Raw genomic sequence first — 8080 nt, 5'->3', positions numbered from 1 at the left:
TCATTTGAACGGTCTTCCCTTTCAATGTAACAGGCACATTGGGGAGGATCCCTAATGGTCGACTGGTTCCTTTATCAAAACCCGAGAGATTTCTTATCTCAGGCAGAAGCGTTGGGGAACCCGGTGCTTTCCAAGCAATAGAGGAAAGGATACTCACAGATGCCCCTTTATCAATGATAGTTCCAGCCATTACCATTCTATAAATTTGGACTATGATTCTGAATGGTACACTGGCTGGCAACCGGGGTCTGCCTAGTTGGTTCCAATCAAAGGACACAACCAGGTTGCTTGGTGGTGGGAACGAATACACGGCCGGATATGACCCTGACGATGTTCCTTCCTGCGATAAAGGAATGGACGTATTTCCCTGATGCTCATCAGAGTCGGTGTTGATGAAAAGAATCTGGATGGTGTCATCCTTATTCTCTTCAGTGAGGGTGTCATTTGAAGATGAATCTTCAGTGACGGTGTCATTTGAGGATGAAACCTCTGAAGGAAGAACCGGGTCAACTGCCGTATCGACCTTTAGACTTTCGTCTGGTCTGGATTCAGTAGGTTCATTTTCAATGACTGACGCTTCAGCTGACCACTTGAGCGGGCCAGCTGTATTTTCAACCAACGAAGGACTTGGCACGAGTTTTTTGTATCCAGAAGGAAGTCTCAACGGTGAAACCAGGCGATCTTCCAAAACTCTCTTCGCTTCGTCTAAGAAGGGACAACGGTGGATGGCGTGATCGCCTTCACACAGTCTGCAAGGGGATCTTGCTCCCCTTCTTTGTCTTGAACCTTCACTTTCGCTGGTTGACGGTAAGCATTCAACATGGCTATCAGAGGTTGATGCTCCCGAATTGTGCAAACGAGGTGACCAGTCCCTTAGTTTCCGGGGAATACAGGGACAATCTCTATGGAAGTGGTCTCCTCTACATATGACACATGGCGATTTAGGCCCGGTCTGTGCTGTGTGTGGATTTTTGTCAGATTTCTTTTGCTTGCCCCCAGTCGCCTTAGGCTCCTTCTTCTTCTTCTCTTTCTTCTTCTTCTCCTTCTTCTCCATGGGAGCTTGGCTTTTGCCGGCTCTACCTTGCGAAGATGAAGGATTGGAGGAAGAGTTATAGGAAGTAGAAGGCTGGTGGGCAGCTCTAGACTCATCTAACTGTTGACTCGACTGTTCAGGAACCATGGTGTTCTGAACTACATTGGTTGAGAATAGCCAAATTGGCAGGCCAATTGTCAGTCCTGGAAGCGACAATGTGGCCATGTGGGGCGCACCAACTTCTCCCCAAGAGGAGAAAGGACTAGGATTTCCATCATGTGGAATTCCTTGGTTGGGGCATTCCATGTTCTCAACCTACAGATCAACGCAGGAATAGGAGGTGATTATGTTCCGTTTAAAATAAATTTTATAACGACGCTTTAGACACAACTTGCTTTTTCACTTTTTAAGAGTCGAGAAAAAGCTAAAGATGACTCTAGTCTCCTTCGATGTTTTAATGAGCCCGAAGTGACAAATGCTCGGATGGACTTTTTCAGTTATAGAGTTTGAAAAAGGCCAAAAGAAACTGCTCTGGAGTTCTAGGCAGAGGGTGTGCCAAACTTTTCGCAAAACCACAGAATACGTTTTACGGTACGGGTGGTTGATCTTCGTGAATGCTGTGTTCACTGCATTGCGATCAGTAGGGCGGCCGACACGGTTTCCTATGGATAAAGGCTTTTTTCCTATAGGGGTCTCCCAATATATACGCGACAGTACGTGGGAGCACAAGTCCGTATTGATACTTATCGCTTCATCGTGGAGGAATCACCCAACCACTCAATGCTAAGATATCACATTTAACGACGCCGGAACAAGTCTCTAGCTTAGACCTCTATGTGTTTGCGTTATGTTTCAATGCGTTGTTATGTAAATTCAATTTATTTTAAGGTTGATCTTGTTTAGCAGTTTGCCTTTATGGATCACCACGAGATGTATAGTAACACTCCTAAATGCAGTCTAAGATGATAAGCAAGCTTTTCAATCTTTCAACTTTGAAAATCTTAACTACTGAGGGAAAAGAAAGACAACATCTTTTCACACAGATCATAGAGCACACACTAATGCACTTTTTCTTAAATCAACATGCAAACTGTCATAATGCACATGCACAATGCAAGTATTTATTTTCTCTTTCTTAATGTTGGTGCGATACAAAAAGAAAGCTATTGTATAACTTCGAATTCAATTTCAAGTGAAAGCAAACAAGATTGTCCAAAATCAAAAGACACCTTAAGATTTACTTGTTTCGACACTAGAAATACATAAATTCAAACCATATGACGAAAGAAAAAGCTCAATCAACTATGAACAACAAATAATTTAACTCTTAAGATCAAAACGACACTTTATCACAGGTCTAGATCTAAGAGACCACAGCAAGACTAGTTCACTTTCGTTATGGGAAACTGCAAATGATACAAGAAATACACAAAGAACAAACACAGTTTATTTATACAACCGAGGCAGAATAGTGGCAAGGAAAGTTGGTTTCAGATAGGTACATTGACTGGTAACAGGCTGCAAAAACAAGAGTGAAAACAGGGCAATAAACAGGAGGGAACCCCAGTAGCACTAGGCAAAACTGGTTCAGCGCAGGTAGCAGACTGGCAGTTTGACCTTCAGCGCAGGTAGCCCCTTCGGGAACTGCGCTGAAATGCAGACTGCCTTCACAGCACCTGCACTGAAGAGACAAAATTTCGTTTTTCTCAGTTTCCGGGTCACAGATTGCTCAAAAAATCACAGTTTTTGGCCAAATCAGAAGCTATCAGTCAAGTACACACTAAGGGATGAAAAGGAGGATGAAAAGCTATCACTAAGAGCTATTTAGAGTCCTTGTGGATCAGCTCTTCAAATCATAAACTTGCCCAGAAACTGAGCTAAAGTAGCTGCCCTCTACTTTGCATTTGAAAGATCCAAATGCAGTTCGATTCGGTACTCCCTGTGTTTATGAAATGAATAGCAAAAACACAAACAACCAACAAGATACGATCCCCAGCGGAGTCGCCAATTTGTTGTTGGGAAAAGTATCCAATACGGAATGACCCTATCCCACTCTAAGGGTGATAGTACCTCAGCAACAATCAAAGCAAAGCTATTCGAGATTACTTCTTTATGAGATGTAAGAGAGGGGAGAAAGATATCCACTAACCGTTGTCTTCTGCTAATGATTGATCCAATCTTCTCTCTTTGCTGCTTGCTCCCAGCTCCTTGCTCTTTCACTGGCCCAGCTACACCAAGATCCTGCAAAATAACAAGAGAGGGAAACTACAAGAAGCATACATTCATAATTGATTCAAGGATTAGAATAAATCAAATATACAAGTATCAATACGCCATTGAGACACATGCATATAGAAGAACTTCAAATGCTTTATTAATGGAAGAAGTAAAGTTCAGGAAGTGATACAACCATAAAAGGCCCAATCCAGGATCACCTCCCAGCAGAAAGAAATCTCCTCTTCACCTCCTTCAAGCAAATCACCCAATAGTTCTATACTCAAACCAACAGCACTTCCTTACATTCACAAGATTCCAGCCTTCCTTAGACCTCATGAGAGAGATCTATATATAGGATATTTGGAGAAAGGATGAGTCAGCTTGAGCTTGGCATGGAGCTGACTAGTGTCCTCTCCCACTTCAGTTATTCTTCAGTTCTTGAGTCCACTTGGAGGTTCTTGCTTCCAGTTGGAGATCTAGACCCTCTTACTCATCACTAGGCGAATTCCCTGATCCAAGTGTCATTTTGGAAGCTTCCTGGGCATTGACACCTTGAGGAATGACTATGCCACTTGGCCAAACTCGCCTAGCACAGGTAGCCTCCATTACAGTTGACATTCAGCGCAGGTACAGAGTGGAGCAGTTGACATTCAGCGCAGATGCTCAGTGGAGCAGTTGACATGATCCAGAATTAGCTTGTTTTTGAGTGTTTTCAGGTGGAGAACTGATATTTAGTGCTATGGTTTGCTGACCTTGTTCCTATAGGGGTAGGAACAACATGTTTAGGGACTTTGGATCCCTTAGATTATTGACATTTCATGCTTCATGCTGTAAGGCACAAAAATGTCTATAACAGGGTTGATGGTAGACCCCGCAAAAATTGTGGTAATTCTGAGTTTGGAAGCACCACCCAGTGCGAAACAGTTGTGCGCTACCTTGGGACACACTGGGTACTATAGAAAGTTTATCAATAGTTATGCCCAGATCACTGCACCGATGGAAAAACTACTGAAGAAGGATGTCACGTTCTATTGGGACGATGACCGTAAGAAAATCATAGATATATTGAAGGAAAAGATGGTTACTACAACAATTCTTGTCTTCCCGAACTGGAAGAAAGAATTTCATGTTCATGTCGATGCATCGTGTATATCACTGGGGGAAATACTCACACAAGATGGTGGAGAAGGCTTGGGTCACCCTATTGCATTCGCGAGTCACGGATTATCTAAAGAAGAAAAGAACTACTCCACTACCGAATGTGAGGGACTAGCAACGATGTACGCACTCCATAAATATTAGCATTGTTTGGTAGGAGGACACTTCAAGATGTATACAGATCATTCCGCATTGAAGTACTTGGTCAATAAGCCTGTGTTGGGGGGCTGCATATGCAGGTGGCTCTTATTGTTCCAAGAATATGATTTCGAAGTTGTTGTGAAGCCTGGGTGATTGAACAGGGGACTAGATCACTTATCGCGCATTGAGACAGGCGAGGAACCTACCAGTTTGGAGGGAGGACTACCTGACGCACATATTTTTGCTGTGTGTGTAGTGGATGGACACTTTGAATATATAATCCACTTTCTAACAACTAGAACTGTACCGGGAGGTTACTTCGTCCAGTAGAAGAAGGAACTAGTGCACGCAGCAAAATTTTCTGTCATTGTGGTGCATTTATACAATATGGGGACTGATGAGATACTGCAAAGGCATGTACCAAAGTTTGAATGAAGTAGCATCCTTGCGGATGCTCATGGGGTCCCTACGGAAGATTATTATGAATGAAGAGAAACCAGATAGAAGATTCTTCGCGCAGGGTTGTGGTGGCCAACCCTGCATTAGGATTCAAAAGCACATTGCAAGGCATGTGACGTATGTCAAAGAATGGGTAAGCCATCATGGAGGGATGAGATGCCATTGAATCTGCAAATGACATTGTATCCCTTTGAGAAGTGCGTGATCGACTTTGTAGGACCTATCAAACCATAAGGAAAGACGATGTGAGATATATTATTACTGTGATAGAGTACCTCATGTGTTGGACACAAGGGTAGCCAATAAAAGACTACAAAACTACAATGGCTGTGAAGTTTCTTCTTGAGCATGTACTAACATGATTTGGTTGTCTGAAGATCTTCACGATTGATCGCAGTACACATTTCCTAAACGAAACAATTAGTGCACTGATAAAAGAGTTTCAAGTGTGTCATCAGAAAATCACACTGAATCACCCAAAGGCTAACGAGACCATAGAAGCATTCAAAAAAGTATTGGAGACCTCGTTGATGAAAGTACATAATGCACAGCGAAGCGATTGGGACATGCGTGTCCCTGCCGTATTATGGGCTTATAGGACAACATGCAAGAAGCTGATGGGACAGATGCCTTACAGACTGGTCTATGGTGTGGAAGCTGTAATGACGATGGAGTATATCATTCCTAGTCTGCGCATAGTGGTGCTAACAAGAATGACGGACTGCAGAGCCCTGTAGGAAAGGCTCGCGCAGCTGGAGGAACTCGAAGAAGAATGGTTTTTGGAAAGATTCCATTAGTAGGTACAAAAGCAGCGCGAAAAGGCATGGCATGATCGACATATCAAGTTGCACATGTTTAAGGTGAATGATTTGGTGTTGTTATATGACAGAAAGTTCGATAAATTCTAGGGAAAACTCCAAATGCATTGGATGGGACCATATGTTATCAAGGAAGTCATAGATGGTGGCGCAGTGTAGTTGGTGAAACTAAATGGCGAACTCTTCCCAGGAAAAGTAAATGGTAGTTGGTTAAAGCCTTACATAGGTGGACCAACCATCTTACTAGCCGTAGGAAGTATAGAAGGTAGTGGCTTAGTGCGCTGCCAACCTCGCAGTGGTCTGAGCAGAGCTGGGACATCTTCACAAGAAGATCTCTGCATCGATAAAGTGACTCGAGGTCAAGTCACGATGTTTGTGTTGGGGGCCTGTTGGGCACGTGATCCCCCAAGGCAAGTTTTGGGGCTCAAATCCCATGTTTTGACTAAATATATTGTAAAGACTCCGCGATTTATGGGCGCAGAGCACGAAGATTGTAAATGAGTCAAAGGGTTGTCTGCCATCATTTTTGTAATGTAATGTTCAGTTGAGAGTTCTACCATGGTCTACAGACCATGGGATTGTATAAATAGAGCTAGGCTCTAAGTTGTAAAGAGAGATGAAATCTAATAACAATTGATGGAATGGGAAAGAAGAATTTAGTCGAAGTAGAAGTGAAAAGTTGTGTCTTTGGGTTGTAGAGTAGGAGAAGACTCTACAGCTGAGTGTGCAGAGGCCTAGTAGTCTATAGCTGAGTGCACAAACCCCCACAGCTAAGTGCACATGATGAGTCGAGTCTGTAACTGCTGGAGAGAATAATAAACAGAAGTTTCTTATCATTCTGTGTATCTTTTTTTCTTGTTTTATGCATTGAAGTATAATTGGGTATGAATTGCAAGTTTATTGCTTATTTGTTGTGCGAACTTATATGAATGTGTTGAATAAATAAATATAAAGATAAGTATCTGTTTACGCAAAGATAACTAACAGTTATAAGAAGATAAGTAAGATCTGCGGTGTAACTTAGGGAAAGAGCGTAGATTGCTACCTTTGCAGCCCAAAAGTACCTCAATCCATAGTTAAGGCTGTGTAAAGGTAACTATAACAGATTGAAAAGGTATCACATGCCAAAAGAGTGCGCGAAGTGACCTACGCAAAGCTAATTCACAGTTGGACTAAAGCGACACCTTAGACATCTCAAGGGTGTGGAAACTTGGTTCAAGCATCCCCCCCATACTGCTTCGAGTGTGACTTCAATCCACGCTCTACAAGTTATTGCCGAAAGGGCTAGTAGTACAGGGATTTGTTTGGCTAATTAAATCTGAACCTAGATCAAACCCCATCAAGCCAACACAACATAGGATTCTCCATAGAGCGTTGTCCAGTTAATAACGCGAGGGTTCCCATGAATACCACATCCACCCACACCACCTCCATCTTCACCTCCATTGCATACACCTTCGCCCACATCGCCACCACCTCCACCACCATTCAATATGGTGAATTCAGTAAAATTTCCTGTTTTCAAGGGCTTAGGGAATGAGGACCCAAACTAGTTTTGGTTCATTGTGAAGGATGTGTGGGAAGTCCATGGCATTACAGATGATCAGATGAAGAAAGAAACATTGGTTACTGCTTTGTAGGAATGTCTGCTACATTGGTAGACATTTAGATTATGCTGAATAAGGAATTCAGGAGGCCCAAGTCCGAAGTGCAATCGATCATTAAATTTGAGATCATGATGAAGCCTGGTGAGACACCCTGAGAGATGGCTCAAAGATTTAAGTGCAAGATCCACGAAGCTAACATGAATCTTACGGATGGAAAGAGCCATGAATTGTTTGTGGCTTCACTCTTGCACCATCTAAGGGTTGCTTTATCACAGCAAAAGATTGGAACTTAGGCGGAGGCCCTAGAAATTACGATGAGATTGCATGAGACACCAATTCAAGATGTTGCTTTGGGAGTTTAGTAGATTCACGCATAGTTGCAGAACCTTTTCCTAGAATTCCAATGTCTGAAGAAGGATAGAGCGCGTAGGCAGAGGTGCACAAAGACGTCTGGTGTTTGAAATGTAATAGTCAAGGGAATAATAAATCTCATTGTCATGTCTTCACAAATTATGTTAGAGGAGGAGGGTCGATGCCTCTGATGCTAGAAGCTCAAGCATGGCCAAGTGCAAGACCCGCACTGTGGTGTGCTATCTGTCAGGTAGCTAGAAAGCATGGAATAGATAATTTCCACTTGATGTAGAAAT

The sequence above is a fragment of the Pinus tabuliformis genome, chromosome 3_1 (assembly GCF_031772625.1).
Source record: "Pinus tabuliformis cultivar Carrire ecotype Pingquan chromosome 3_1, CPIR1, whole genome shotgun sequence".
In the NCBI taxonomy this organism is placed as follows: domain Eukaryota; kingdom Viridiplantae; phylum Streptophyta; class Pinopsida; order Pinales; family Pinaceae; genus Pinus; species Pinus tabuliformis.
This window is presented reverse-complemented; position numbering follows the sequence as displayed.